We start from the raw sequence: 16676 nt of genomic DNA on the forward strand, positions 1-16676 counted from the left end.
CATTCCGACTCTATCGGTGTAACCCTGGATAGAGCATCCGCGGTCACATTCCGGACTCTTTGAAGGTGAACTGCTGACAGGTGCCACTTCTTCTCTGCCAGTCGAAATATGGCTAACATTACCTGGTTGAGAGGTGGAGATCTCGATCCCCGCCGATTCAGACATTTCACTACCACCTCGCTGTCCAGTACCAACCTTACATGGATCAAGTGACGTGGGGATACTTTCTTCAGGGTAAGAAGCACTGCCATAGCTTCTAAAAGTTTATGTGAAAAGTCCCAAATAGCTTGGACCAGGTCCCTTGCACTTTTTTCCGATGGGAGTGACCTCCCCACCCTACCTTTGAGGCGTCTGTGTGGATTGTCACTGACGGGGGTGGGGGGGGGGGGGGTGGCTGAAGAGGTACTGACCTCTTTAGACGACTGGCTTGAGACCACAGTCTGAGAAGAGAACGTAGCCGAAGTGGGACCGGTCTCTTCAAGTCCCTTCGCTCTTTTGATGCAAAGGTTCTCCAAACTCCCGCTGCATCTTTTAGCTGTGTTCTTAGCACTGGGTCTGTTACTGATGCGAACTGAAGAGAGCCCAAAACCCTCTCTTGTTCGCGTCTTGATATCCTCTCGGAACCTAGAAGTCTCCTGACAGACCCCGCTATTTCCTTCCTTTTCGACATTGGAATGGAAAAACGGTGTGACACTAGATCCCAGTGAATTCCCAACCACTGGAACCTCTGAGCTGGAGAAAGACGAGACTTCTTTCTGTTGATCATGAAACCTAGATATTCCAGGAACTGAATCACCTATAGGGAAGCCTGCAAGCATTCCGCTCTGGATGCTGCTCACACCAACCAATCGTCCAGGTAGGCTACTACCTGGAACCCTTCTAGGCGTAACTGTTTGAGCGCTGCGCTCGCAAGCTTCGTAAAGATCCTTGGAGCTATGTTTAGCCCGAAAAGCATCGCTCTGAAAGCATAAAGTTTTTGTTGTAGCTTGAATCCTAGGTAGGGGGAGAGACGGTGACTTATTGGAACGTGCCAATATGCGTCTGACAAATCGATGGAGACGGTATATGCCCTCTTGGGGAGTAAGGCCCTTATGTGTTGTAATGTTAACATCTTGAACTTGTGGTTCACTATGAACTTGTTGAGTGGTGACAAGTCCAGAATGACTCTGAGTTTCCCCGAGTCTTTCTTGGGAACACAAAACAGCCTCCCTTGAAACTTGATGGACTTTACCCTCCGGATCACCTTTTTCTCCAACAGTTCTTGAATGTACTCCTCCAAAACGGGGGTTGAGTGTTGGAAAAATTGAGGGCACAGTGGCGGAGTACTGTACCAACTCCAACCCAGTCCATTTTTGAGCAGGCTGTGGGCCCAGGGATCGAAGGTCCAGCGATCCCGGAAATACTGTAGTCTCCCACCTACCGGCGACACTTCACTTTGACTGCCCTGCAGTCTTGCCTCCCTGGCCGCGACCACCTCTGAATCCTCTTCCCCTAGAGGGGCGTCTCGCCGAACCTCTGGCTGCACCTCTGGGCTTTGCTCGAAACGTGGTCGATTGCCCTTCGAACACTGGATTGAATGCCGGGGAAGCTAATGACACGGCCTGGGGTACCCATTGGAAGGTGGTCGGGGTCTGGGCTACCAGTTGTGGTACCGGAGGCAAAGCTGGATGCTGCTGCTGCTGTCGTTGTGGTCTGAAAGGCTTGGCTGGACGGGAAGAAAACCTCGATTTCTTCGCCTTTCCTTTCGGCTGAGGGCCCTCATCAGGGGAAGACTTCCTCTTAAGGGACATGCCCCACTTAAGGAGAAGATTACGGTTCTCAGTGGCTGCCTTGTCCACCACCTCCTTGACCACTTCATTGGGAAAGAGATCTTTACCCCAGATGCTAGATGAGATGAGTCTCTTGGGTTCATGCCTAACTGTGGCCGAGGCGAAAACAAACTCCCTACAGGCCCTCCTCGCTTTGACGAAGCAATAGAGGTCCTTAGTCACCGTGGCCAGATGGATCTTGGCCATTACCATGAACATCTCAGGCATCTTGGGGTCGCTAGCCATTGTCTCCATGTTAGTCTTGAGAGACATCGAGGCTGCCAGACGCTCCTTTGTGTCCAATTCCCTCCGTAGGAGGAATTCCGACAACTTGGGAAGGTTTTCGCCGAACTGTTGACCTGCAATATCGGCGTCCAACTTCCCAACCGAGAAGGTGAGGTGTACCTCCTTCCAGTGCTTGTTATCCAATGCCAAGGCCAACGACAGTGGCTTGCATTCCTCCAGAGATGGACATGGTTTGCCAGCTTCAACCGCCTTCAAAACGGCCGCGAACCTTTTCTGCATAAAGGGGAAGGCCCTAGCCGGGGAGGATACGAAGGAGGGGTGCTTCTTACTCAAAGCAGCAACTTTAGAGTTTGAGAACCCCCTCTCCTTCAATGCAGATGTTAAGGCAGCTTGAGCCTTGGAGTGATCCAGGATGATCACCTCCTTCGGTTCCGTCTCCTCCTTCGAGACCGGCTCCTTCTTCAGACGAACATAACAGTCCGGGTAGGCCCCTCTACTGGGCCAGAATTCCACCTCCTCAAGGGGAACTGAGCCCAGTTTCTCCGACATGACGATCTTCCCGACCGTGATCGGCATGTGCTCGGCATATCTCCACGGGTTGGCATCCGAGCACAGAGGAAAGTCCTTCACGTTGAGCTTCTTTGGAGGTCCACTTGATGCTGTGATCTTCTGCATCTGGAGCTCCATTGCAGCGGCCTTCTGATTATTCTCCCTCTGCATCTGTTGTATCATACCAACGATGGAAGAGAGAGCCTGTCCCAGCTCTGCTGGAAGAGCTCACGAAGTAGAGGGGATAGGTTCAGGGGCCTGAACCGGAACGTCTGAAGGTACGGGAACCTCTTCCTCCACGGCAATCGGATCTTGATCCTCCTCCTCACCCTCTGCGAGGAGGTCCTGTTCCGCACGGTCGGACAAGTCAGACATCTTGTCATCCAGCTGGATGTCCTGCATGGCATCCGCAACATCCTCCTCCACTGGGATCTGGACGAGAGGGATCTCCGGCCGAGGCTGGGGAACAACAGCGTCAGTAGAAGCCTTGGGAAAAAGGTATGCCCTCATCTTCTCATTAGGAAGATAAGGTCCAGTGGTGTTCTTCTGGAAACCCCTTACCCATAAACGGAGCTTCTCCCTCGCTGCATCCCTTGACTCCGCCGACCTAGGGGATTCAAAAGCCTCTGATAGCAGGTTAGTACATACTGCACATACCTGCGGATCCCAGTAGCGATGATCATCATTGGAGGCTGCGCAAGCCGCGTGCCTCCTACATGAGACATGTCCGCAAAAGTTCTTGCTGCGGACATTGCAGAAGACACTATCTAATTTTGGATGCTCCTCCTGTAAAAGAAGAAAATTTCCATGAATATCAAGTGAATTTCAATTCACATGTAAATATGCGCATTCACAAAGAAAAAGGGAAAGACACCTACTTGTGAAACCCACACAATCACCTGTAGAAGCCCACCAGCCATAAAATCACGTAGTTAGTCTTTACTAAAATAACCAGAGATCATATTTCCCGAGGGAAATTAGGTGTAGCTCACACCTAAGGTAAGAGTTTACCATTCTGGCCAGAGATGAAAAGAATTTTCTTTTAATCCTTGTAAGGCGACACCAAGTGATTGCACAGAGCAACACAAGTAAGTTAGAAAAAACAGTGTTGTAACCTACTATATCATGGTCTCCCTTGGTAGAATACACCACCCAAGAAAGAACTGATACAGTACATGAGGGTGGTGTGCCGGCCGGCTCTTGCCAATCAGTACCCCCCCTTTTTTTTTTTTTTTTTTTTTTTTTTTTTTTTTTTTTTTTCAAAGGTAGGTCTCAAGTATACAACTTCAGATCACCCCTATTGGGGAGAACTCCAGTTCCCATGCTTGAACTGGCCGGCAGTGGTTGCCGGTCCGTAGCCACCCGGGTAGCACCGTGTTGCCGGCCATCACTCTTAGTGGCCGGCTAACCGAGCAGTGTAGTAGGCCGGCCGGCAGCGGTAAGCAAACCCCGCCGGCTGGCATCCACACCAGGTAGCGCTCGGCTGCCGGCCGCCACTCATAGTGGCCGGCAGAAGAGCAAGAGACCGGCCGGCAAAGGCATATAACCACCGCCGACCGACAGCAAGAGAACTAGAGAACACCCCCCCACCGACTGCCGGCCCCTAGGCCGGCAGACGGCAAGGACAACACATAAGAGTACAACAGAATGAGTGCCGGGCTAAGAGGCTATGAACCTCTGCGCCCGGCACCCGAAAGAGTGCCGAGAGGAAGGGGAGACACTAAGTCAGGCTTCCTAACCACTGCTTACTGAATCTACAGACGGCAGCGGTTGAGGGACCAAGAGAGGACCGGGCAGCACTCAAAAGAAAGGGTCTCTGCCGGTCGGCACACTCTGCCGGCCAACAGGGGACCACGTCAGTTCCCCATCCTAACCTAGGCTAGGTACGGATGCGGACAACTGACACAAAGGAAACGGAAAAATAGAAGGGAAGGACAGAGGGTCCTGTCCAACCTTGCCTTGGTTAAGGATCATTCCCAACTAAGAAAGCTCATCTCAGCCAGAGAAATCCCGGGAGGGAGGCTGGCACTACTGGCTGCCTCCCTAAAACCAAGGCAAGGAAGGAATTGCTATTCCGGAAAGGGAACATATCCCGAACCCGGAACGGCAAAAAGGACAAGTCTGAGGGGTCACCGAGCGAAGGGATCAACTACAGGAACCCAACAAGGTGATCCAAGGAGGATAAACCTCCTATGCCCGTGTCAGGCAGCAAGGGAGACTCTGCCCCACGCTAGACCAACACGGACTCAGACTAATACACTGCTGTACTGTCCCCCTCTGAACCAAGTCAGTTGGAGCAGGAAGGTACAGTACTACTCCAGCATAGTTATATTTGAAAATTAATTCAAACAAACCACTAGAGTTAGGCCTAAGGCTTAAACAGAGGGAAAGGGTTTGCCCCTTCCCCGAAGAGAAGGGAGCAAACGGGGAAACAGATAATATTATAATGACCTAAGACAACCTAGCCTAGGCACTAAGAGAATCGATTACCTAAATCACCGAAACTCACTCCAATACTATCTTGGAAAATACTCGAAAAAGAGCAATTATGTATGACGTTGCCTAACGCTTTAAGCAATATAAAATCACACTTGGAAGACTAATTATCATGCAGGAAGTACAAGGGCCAACAACTAGGCTACGAAGACTAGTGTTGGTCAGCCTAGGCAAAACTTTCGCCAGGCACACTACTATCGCATCATAACAGAATTCCTAATTAAGCTAAGCAGCTAATTATTAAAGCGCAAGGGGCTGGGAACGTCGCTCTTGCTAACAAATAAATCCTATTCTAGCGAGCGACAGCGTCCATGACGCCTCCAGCAGGCAACAGCTCTTGTATCAAAGATAACTCTTTTAATTACTTTAATTTTAAACAAGAGCTTACATTTATACATAACAGAAATAGTACTCAACTTATCCGAGGCAGAGGAAGTTGGAGAAAGCATAATAAGCGAGTAAATCCAAGATTTTGGTAGTAACACAGGGAAAAACACCGAGTCGTATAGCTATGCAAAAAGGAATACAGATGGCGCCGTGAGCGGCGCAGCGCACGCTTACGAAACGGGGAGGAGAGATGCCTTATGAACGGCTCCCCCCTTTCTTATCGTTTTCGTTTTCTTGCCATTTGACCCCTACGAAGTGTTAACTCTATTGGGGGTATAGATTGCTATGAGGCGTGTCAAGAATACGTCCGCTGATATTTACGATATCCCTAAGGTCTTTTTTAGGGATACTCGCTCCAGGAGTTAGAATTCTGGGTACCTTCAGGTAAATTCTCTGGGAATATCGCCGTAGTTGTAATATACCCTAGGAAGCTACCTTTAAGGAACTTCCATCAGGACGACATGGCTTGAACCCAAAAATATATATATATATATTTTTGGGCTCAAGCCATGTCGTCCTGATGGAAGTTCATATAGGGTAGCTTCCTAGGGTATATTACAAATACGGCGATATTCCCAGAGAATTTACCTTAAGGTACCAGAATTCTAACTCCTGGAGCGAGTCTCCCTCGTGAAAGGGATATCGCGACATATCAGAGGACGTATTCTTGACACGCCACATGGCAATCTGCATCCCGAACAGAGATTCGTCTCGCAGGGAGCAATTGGCAAGAAACGAATTCGGGAAAGAAAAAGGGGGAGCCGCTCCCAAGGCTCCCTATCTCCCGATTCGTAAGCGTGCCTGGTGCCAATCCTGGCGCCATCTGTATTCCTTTTTTGCGTAGCTTAACAACTCGGTGTTTTTTCCTGTGTTTCTCGCAAATCTTGGATTTCTTCTGCTTTTCATGGCTTCTCCGTCTTCGTCGGCCTCTGATAAGTTGAGTACCATGTCTTTTATGTATAAATGTAGGCTCTTGGTAAATTTTTGAGTGATTAATAGGATTAATCTTTGTTACAAGAGCCGTAGCCTACCGGAGGCGTCATGGACGCTGTCGCTTGCTAGGTATAAGTTTTTTTGGGCTCAAGCCATGGCGTCCTGATGGAAGGTTCCTTTTTGGTAGCTTCCTTGGGTATAAGACTACTAAGATATTCCCAGAGAATTTAACCACAGGTTATCACAGAATTCTAACTTCTGGAGCGAGTATCTCAAAGGTTTCCCTTTCAGACATCGTAATACAACAGGGGACGCGCATGTCTGAACGCGCCACATAGCTATCTTCACCCCGAACAGAGTTAATGCTTCGGTGTGTAAGGACTGAGAATAGCTGGGAGCCGTTCCACAGCTAATCTCACTCGTGGCTACTACTGATACTCGAGACGTAAACAAACGGACGCCATTGCTCTAATGACGTCACGCCCGTCTCCATCCTTTGTTTAGTAGCTGCCCTACTTAGACAGATTTTCCCTGTGTTAACTTTATCGTTTTGCATCTTCGCTATGTCGTTACCTTCAGCCTCGCCTTCTTCTGGAAAGTTGAGTACAAGGTTCCAGTATTGTTTAATTAAGCTCTGGCCGTAAAGTAAATATTACTTTTCGAGATAATTACTGTTTTGTGGCAGAGCTGTGCCTCTACCGGACCCGCCATTTTATGGCGTCGTTGTTGTTATGCATGTCTTATTTAGTTAGCCACAACAACGTTTCCGGCCTTATATACTAATCGATTACATTAGTTTATTTAGTCTTCATAGCTAGGAACTTTTATATCGTGTTTAGACGCTTTTTATCGGTCATCGATTGACCTCATACCAGTCGGCTACTATAGCCCCCAGGCCAGGAGCCTACATACAAGTGTTCATGCATGATTTATTAGTGATCCTAGACTAAGTTATGAAGATAGTGGCATTATTTTACAATACTTTTGACAGTGATGCAAATGTTTTCGCCTTCAGGGACCATATAGGGGATAGGCTAGTCAGTGACTAACCTATGATAGGACCCCTATATGCTTCCTTCATCCCCTGCCTTGGCATTCCCTCTATTTAGCCTTGATTCCTTTTCTGAGTAAAGGGATTAATTGTCTAATAGAGTATATATCGCCTCTCTGTCCTCCCTAAAGGAATGAACCCCCTTTAGGGTTGCGTCCGAGAGTGAGGTTAGGCTAGCCCTACCTCTATGGCTAGGATAGTCTATGACTTTCCTGCGATAGCGATATGTCTTCTTCCTTTCCTAGTTCAGGACTCTTAGCCCTGCTCTAGGTTAGGTTAGGAAGGTTTCTCTGTTCCATGCTGAAACTGTACTCTTGCACCGTTTTAGCTGATCTGCCTGATCTTAGGTTAGGGAGTGTCCTCCCTTTCCCTAGTGGCCGCTCTGGTACAGAAACCCTTCCTGGGAAGACTTCTCTCTTCTCCCTCCCCACCTATCTCTTGTATAGCCTAGCCTATGCTTAGGTTAGTTTATACCCATCTGTCCCCTGTCCTACAACTCCTCCTTAGGGTGGAATAGTAGGGCTACCCGAGCTTCCTTGTGCAGTCCGCTCTGGTACATATACCTTCATAGTGTCCTATAAGGTTAGTTACTAGTATAGTTCTGCATATGGGAGTCCCCCCCCCCTTTTTTGGGTGTTCCCTAGCCCTCCCTTGGGCTACCTTGCTCCCGGTCCCTAGTGACCCCTGCTCATGGATGTTAGAGCCTGCCTCTATCATGGGTACACCCTCTCAGGGAGGGGGAGGGATGTCTGGAATCCTGATGGTACTTCCTACATCCCTTCCCCCCTCCCCCCTGTCTCTCTCCCTATCCGGGTGCCGGTCTCTTGCCGCCTCTACTGTCGGCAATACCTGCCTCCTACTTGGTGACTCTTCCTAACCTTGCCGCCAGCCCCCCGTGTACCGAGGGACCGCCGGCTGCCGCCGGCTACTACCGGCAGCTCTCCTCCTCCTTGCTTGTCGTCCGCTTGCCGGTCGGCCGCCGGAGTTCCGGCATATACTGCCGGCAACCCGGTACAGCCTTAACCATCCTTATCCCAGTCACCACTCTGGCATCCTCCGACTGCCGGAGCCGCCGCTCCCTGCCGGCGTGCCGCCGTTGTGCCGGCGGCCGCCATCCTGGTATTTGACTGACTTTGAACATTGTCTGTCCTAATGCCAGAATCTATGCTGGAGCGAGCTCCGGCATGCCGGCGGCTTGCCGGATGCCCCGGAGGCGTCAAGAATACTTGCACCCCCTTCCTGTAGCTATCATAAGACAATGATAGCCCTATATCGCAAACAGATAAGCTGTTTCTGCTATTAAGATCAGTACCTAGTACTGCTCTATTAGTGATCATGCTGTCTCTTTGCATTCTTCTAATTCCAGCATGCTATGTACATCTTAGCACGGCTGGTTGCCAGAAGCAGTTACCTTTTTAAATGAGGCCTTCTGGCCCTTAACTGGGAACCGAATGAATTCGGTCCCAATCTTGTCCTTGGATTTTTCCATGGAATTCCAAAATACTTGGAGTTCTAAGGAATTATATCCGGTGCCCTCGGTCACTCGGATTATCCAGGGACCAAGCTTATGGTAACCAGCCGGGCGAGATGCATGGAGCATGTTCTCCTTTACTATTTTCATTCTCTATGCATCACACCTTCATTAAGTTAAAATTAATAATTAATATTAACTTAGTTAAGAGCCATTCTTATGACTCCCCCATACTCATTTTCTCTTTCTTCCACAGGAGGAGCAGATGAAGTGTGATTTCGCCTTCTGCGCTGTGAAACGCCCGCAGTTTTACGGGCATACGGCTTGCAGGACTCACGCCCCTTGTGCAGACAAGAAAGGGGATTTGAAGTTTTGGAATCCACTGGATTGTACGGTCTGTCAGGCTCACCTAGTTGAGGCCTTCCATAATCCTCCCTCAGCGGAGATTAGAGACATTTCTCGTGAAAAGCTGCGCAAGTGGGTGCGTGGCTTCCAGAAAAATGCTACCGGACCGTACCTGGCCACCGAAGAACTGAGGTCACTATTGTTCCCTAAGGCCTCCCCTGACTCAGTGGTACCCAAAGACGTGATCCCCACTGTCCAAATTACGGTGGAACCTGATGTAGTCATGGCTCAGTCCATGCACGAGTGTCGTTTGGATTCCGAAGATGACGAACAGATTTCGGATGTCTCGGAAGACACGGAGAAAACGCTTATGGCTCAAGGAGCCGAAGATGACGAAGACAAGGTGGAATACACCGAGTCGGAGCAAGAGGTCGCTCCCCCGTCCATCCCCCCTCCTACTCCTACACCGACGGAAATGTCTATTCCGTCTACCTCCTCGACTCCGGATCCTTCTTCTTCCACTCAAGAATTGATCCGACTGATTAGAGCCGTCATGGACGACAGGCTGAAGGAGAACCAGGAGTCCATCAGGTCGATGATAGGATCCAGAGAACCGAAGAAGATTTCGGTCAAGGATCTCCCCGCTTGCTCTCATGCCAACCCGTGGAGGTATGCAGAGCATATGGTTATTGCGACCGGCAGGATCTTTGTCAGTGATAAGATCGGCACGGTCCCTTTGGAATATGTGGAGTTCTTCCCAAGCTTTGAGGCCTACCCGGACTGTTACGTCCGGCTTCGTTCCGAACCTGCCTCGAAGGAAGAGACCGAACCTAAGGAAGAGATAGTGTTCGATCTCGCAAAGGCCCAGGCTATGCTAGCCTCCGCATTCAAGAGTAGAGGCTTTACCTGCTCTAAGCTTACGGCATTGAGCAAGAAGCACCCTACTTACGTTGCACCTGAAACTGCGGTTCTTCCATTCTTGGAAAAGGCCTTAGCTGCATGCCTTAAAGCGGCGGACGAAGGGAAACCCTGCCCTGCACTGGAGGAGTGCAGACCCTTCTCCATCGTGACCCCCCCTGACGCTCGACACTGGAAAGATGTTCAACATACTTTCGTCGTGGGAAGGCTCGATCCTGACGTCGCCGGACGTCAGTTTAATGAAGACCTCCCTAAGCTCAACGATCACCTCCTTCGTCGGGAACAAGACACGAAGGAGAGGCTTGCGGCATCTCTTTCTCATCAAGTCCAACTTGAAGTTATGGCCTGTGACACTAGAGTACCAGACCACTACATGGTACTCTCCAAATCCCACTTACTGACTGTAATGAAGGACTTGTACCACTTCATGAAGGCTCGAAGAGCCTGTCGTGAATTCGTGTTCGCCGGTGCCACCGTGAAACACGAACCCCGGAGGCTGATTTCCTCCAACATCTGGGGAAAGCACCTTTTTCCTTCTGACCTTGTGAAGGAAATCACTGACAGAGCCGCCACGGAGAATAGGAACCTTCTCCACAAGTGGGGCATGTCCAGGAAAAGGAAACCCTCTCAGGACGACGGACCTCAGCCTAAGAGGAAACCCCAAAAGTCAAAACCCCAGCAACGTCAGCAAAGACGTCAGTTTCCGGGACCCGCTACCTCCCAAGTGGTTGCCCAACCACAACAGACCTTTCAATTGGTCCCCCAACCGGTGTTGTCACAGTCACCGGTCTTCACCCCTGCCTTTGAGCAACAATCAACTACCTTTCATGCCAAAGGTAGAGGCTCATTCAGGGGTGCAAGCAAAGACGCATCTCGCCGTCCCTCCAGAGGTAGAGGAGGAAAGGGAGCTAGCGGCCGAGGCAGCAAGTCCTCGGGACACCAGAAGCAATGAAGTGCTTCCGGTGGGAGGAAGACTCCGCCAATTCCAGGATCGTTGGACCTTCGATCCCTGGGCACACAGCATCGTCAAGAAGGGTCTAGGCTGGAGTTGGACTCAACCACCCCCAATCTTCCAGCAATTCTTCCAACAATCAACCCCCCTTCTGGAAGAATATGTTCTAGACCTCTTGAACAAGAAGGTGATAAGGAAGGTAAAGTCCACCAGGTTCCAAGGGAGACTGTTTTGTGTTCCCAAGAAGGACTCAGACAAACTCAGAGTCATTCTGGACTTATCCCCCCTCAACAAGTTCATAGCGAACAACAAATTCAAGATGCTGACGCTTCAACAAATAAGGACCCTTCTGCCTCAAGGTTCCTATACGGTCTCTATAGACCTGGCGGATGCCTACTGGCACGTTCCAATGAACCATCACGCTTCCTCCTACCTAGGATTTCGACTCCAAAGGAAAAGCTACGCCTTCCGGGCCATGCCCTTCGGCCTCAACGTGGCCCCTCGGATCTTCACAAAACTGGCGGATGCCATAGTACAACAACTCCGCCTAAGAAACGTCCAGGTGATGGCCTACCTCGACGACTGGCTAGTCTGGGCTCCATCGCCCGAAGAGTGTGCAAAGTCTTGCAACGAAGTTACCCAGTACCTAGAACACCTGGGATTCAAGATCAACGAGAAAAAATCTCGCCTCTCTCCAGCTCAGAAGTTTCAGTGGTTGGGAATCCACTGGAATCTTCAGTCACACCGCCTTTCCATCCCCCAGAAGAAAAGGAAGGAAATAGCAAGGTCTGTCAAGCGACTACTGAAATCCAAACGCATTTCAAGACGACAGCAGGAACGAGTTCTAGGCTCTCTACAATTCGCCTCAGTGACAAATCCAGTGCTTCGTGCACAGCTAAAGGATGCCGCGGGAGTCTGGAGACGCTCGGCATCCATCGCTCGAAGAGACCTCAAGAGACGGCTTCCAAACAGACTGCGACGCCTCCTAAAGCCGTGGTCGGAAGAAAAGGCCCTGAAAAGGTCCATTCCTCTCCAACACCCTCCTCCATCACTCAACATCCACACGGATGCCTCACTGGAAGGTTGGGGAGGTCACTCCCACCAGAAACAGGTTCAAGGTACCTGGTCTCCACTATTCAAGACGTTCCACATAAACATCTTGGAGGCCATGGCGGTCCTTCTAACACTGAAGAAGTTATCCCCGCCGCCCTCGATCCACATCCGTCTAACCCTAGACAACTCGGTGGTAGTTCGTTGTCTCAATCGCCAAGGCTCAAGATCGCCCCAGATAAATCAGGTGCTTCTCCCAATCTTCTGTCTGGCAGAGAAGAAGAAGTGGCACCTGTCTGCAGTTCACCTACAAGGATTCCGCAATGTGACAGCGGATGCTCTATCTCGGACAAACCCGATAGAGTCGGAATGGTCTCTAGACGCAAGATCGTTCTCCTTCATCTCTCACCAAGTCCCAGAACTTCAGATAGATCTCTTTGCAACGAGCGACAACAATCAACTTCCTCTGTACGTAGCCCCGTACGAGGACCCCAAAGCAGAAGCAGTGGACGCCATGTCACTGGACTGGAACAGATGGTCCAAGATCTACCTGTTCCCTCCCACCAACCTTCTGTTGAAAGTCCTCTCCAAACTGAGAACCTTCAAAGGGACAGCGGCCCTAGTGGCTCCCAAGTGGCCCCGGAGCAACTGGTACCCCCTGGTCCTGGAGCTGCAGCCCAAGCTGATCCCTCTCCCGGGCCCAGTTCTCTCTCAACAAGTACAGAAGTCGACTGTCTTCGCTTCATCATCGAAAATCAAGGACCTTCATCTCATGATTTTCTCTCCCTTGCCGCAAAGAAGAGGTTTGGGATCTCGAAGAAAAGTCTAGACTTCCTAGAGGAATACAAGACCGAATCCACGAGACGGCAATATGAATTATCCTGGAGGAAATGGGTCTCCTTTGTCAAGACAAAAAATCCTAAAGAAATCACGATTGATTTCTGTATGTCCTTCTTTATTCACCTTCATGGACAAGGATTAGCAGCCAATACGATTTCAACCTGCAAATCGGCCTTGACTAGACCAATTCTATATGCTTTCCAAATTGATCTGTCCAACGACATCTTCAACAAACTACCAAAAGCATGTGCTCGCCTACGTCCAGCACCCCCACCGAAACCGATCTCCTGGTCACTAGACAAGGTACTCCATTTCGCCTCCAACTTGGACAACGATTCATGCCCCCTCAAGGATCTGACTCAGAAAGTTATATTTTTATTTGCTCTCGCTTCGGGAGCTCGAGTCAGCGAAATAGTGGCATTATCAAGAGAAGAAGGACACATCCTGTTTACCGATTCAGGAGAAGTGACCCTCTCCCCTGATCCGACGTTTCTCGCTAAAAATGAATTACCCACCAAAAGATGGGGCCCTTGGAGAATATGCCCCCTGAAGGAGGATGTCTCTCTATGTCCAGTAGAGAGCCTCAAGGTCTATCTTCGCAGAACTTCGAACTTTGGTGGAGGCCAACTCTTCAAAGGAGAAACATCGGGCAGCGACCTGTCACTGAAACAATTAAGAGCGAAAATCACCTACTTCATTCGCAGAGCGGATCCGAACAGTACACCCGCTGGTCATGATCCTAGAAAAGTGGCATCTTCTCTGAATTTCTTTCAGAGCATGGACTTTGAAAGCCTTAAAAACTTCACGGGCTGGAAGTCCTCGCGAGTTTTCTTTAAACACTATGCGAAACAAGTGCACGAAGTCAAACATTTTGTGGTAGCCGCAGGTAGTGTTATGAAACCTGCACCTAACTCTGCGTAGAACAGTGAGTTACTTGGGACTCTAACTCTTCGGGTGCCTATGTTGACCCTCGAGCGATTCATAGTGATGTCGAAAAACACTTAGTGCTTTTATAACTGTTCTTATCCCAGGTGAAATGTCATAGTGTCACACAAGTGCCGCATGCCTTGAGCATGATGTGTTTTATTTAAAGACTTGCGTTCCTCGAGAACGAGTACCTACTAATATCCTGAAATTCCTTTTCAGATTCAAGAGCAAGCCTTTATTTCTATGTACATTATTATTACTGTAAATGAACTTTACTTTTTGCTGTAAATTATTTAATTTCTGCATTGTGAAATAAAATTTCTATTTTATTACTTGTGCGTCTCTATCAGCTCCTACTTACTATGAAATACATACCTGTCATAGTTTTATTTATTCCTCCTTTCTTATGGTTATGAAGAATTTAAGATGTTTAATCCTAAATTATATTCACCCTGACTAAGTAAGGTTCCTACACGAATACTTACTTCTGATAACCAAGAGATGAACTCTATACACAGTGTCCAACCACCACTGGTCTAATTTCAGAATGTTCCTATACAAATACCAAACATTCCGCTTCATCTCTAAGTTTTTCAAGTTCTTCTCTCAGGATGAATAGCCCTTCAATACCACTTTGACGTCGGCATAGCCCATGGGAACTTCACTGCCAAGGGGGGCAGGATACTTCGTCCCTATGGTTCTTTATCTAAGATTACTTTGCTGTTTTGTCAATGCCTAGGCACTTAATACTGGGGGAAAATCTACCACGATACATTGATTCTCTGGTACTCTTCCATCAGGACGCCATGGCTTGAGCCCAAAAAACGGATTTTGAGCGAAGCGAAAAATCTATTTTTGGGTGAGATAGCCATGGCGTCCTGATGGAACCTCCCTACTACTTCGTCCAGTTTTGTTCCCACCCTGTGCTACTGTATCTTGGTGATGGGCAGCAACTGGCTTCAGGATGAAGACGGGCGTGACGTCATTAGACCAATGGCGTCCGTTTGTTTACGTCTCGAGTATCAGTAGTAGCCACGAGTGAGATTAGCTGTGGAACGGCTCCCAGCTATTCTCAGTCCTTACACACCGAAGCATTAACTCTGTTCGGGGTGAAGATAGCTATGTGGCGCGTTCAGACATGCGCGTCCCCTGTTGTATTACGATGTCTTAAAGGGAAACCTTTGAGATACTCGCTCCAGAAGTTAGAATTCTGTGATAACCTGTGGTTAAATTCTCTGGGAATATCTTAGTAGTCTTATACCCAAGGAAGCTACCAAAAAGGAACCTTCCATCAGGACGCCATGGCTATCTCACCCAAAAATAGATTTTTCGCTTCGCTCAAAATCCGTTAGTTAGTCAGAGCGACATTCCCGGTTGTTTTGCTTTAATAAATTTTAGCTATTTAGCATTACATAGGATTTTTTTCGTGCTTAGTATTATTTTGGCAAAGTATTCGCCATTCTGGCCTACACTAGGCCATGTAGCCTAGTCGTTTGGTCCTAGTACTTCATGCATGAATTTGGGTTTTCCGAGTGTATTAAAATTTTATTGAAGCTTTAGGGTATGTTTTATACATTTAAGATTGTGTGGAATATTTCCAAGATAGTATACGAGTGGGTTTCGGTGATTTAGGTAATCGATTCTCTTGGTGCCTAGGCTAAGTTGCTTATGGAGCCTTAGTATACTTTCTCATACTCCCCGGTTGCTTTCTTTCCTTCGGAGAAGGTATGCAATCCCTTTCCCTCTGTTTAAGCCTTGGGCTTATCCCTAAGTGGTTTTTTCCGAAATAATTTTCCATAAAACTATACTGGGGTGTTACTGTACCTTCCTGTTCCAGTAAGTCTGGTTCAAAGAGGAACAGAACAACAGAGTTTTTTAGTCTGAGTCTGTGTTTGTCTGGCTTGGGGTAGAGTCTCCCTCGCTGGCTTGACACAGACAAGGTGGCTTAGCCTCCTTAGGTCACTACCGAAGGTTTCTGTGGATATGATTCCTTCTTTTTCGGGCTCAAGCCATGTCGTCCTGATGGAAGTTCCTTAAAGGTAGCTTCCTAGGGTATATTACAACTACGGCGATATTCCAAGAGAATTTACCTTAAGGTACCCAGAATTCTAACTCCTGGAGAGAGTATCCCTATAAAAGACCTTAGGGATATCGTAAATATCAGCGGACGTATTCTTGACACGCCACATAGCCATCTATACCCCGAATAGAGTTAACACTTCGTAGGGGTCAAATGGCAAGAAAACGAAAACGATAAGAATAGGATTTATTTGGTTAGCAAGAGCGACGTTCCAAGCCCCTTTCGCTTTAATAATTAGCTGCTTAGCTTATTTAGGAACTCTGTTATGATGCTATAGTATAGCGCCTGGCGAAGGATTTGCCTAGGCTGACCGACACTAGTCTTCGTAGCCTAGTTGTTGGCCCTTGTACTTCCTGCATGATAATTAGTCTTCCAACTGTGATTTTATACTGTTTAAAGCGTTAGGCAACGTTATACATATAAGCTTTTTTCGAGTATTTTCCAAGATAGTATTGGAGTGAGTTTCGGTGATATAGGTAATCGATTCTCTTAGTGCCTAGGCTAGGTTGTCTTAGGCTATTAAAATATTGTCTGTTTCCCCGTTTGCTCCCATCTCTGCGGGGAAGGGGGAAACCCTTTCCCTCTGCTTAAGCCTTAGGCTTAACTCTATTGGTTTGTTTGAA

This window comes from Palaemon carinicauda, chromosome 10 (genome assembly GCF_036898095.1).
Source record: "Palaemon carinicauda isolate YSFRI2023 chromosome 10, ASM3689809v2, whole genome shotgun sequence".
Lineage (NCBI taxonomy): Eukaryota > Metazoa > Arthropoda > Malacostraca > Decapoda > Palaemonidae > Palaemon > Palaemon carinicauda.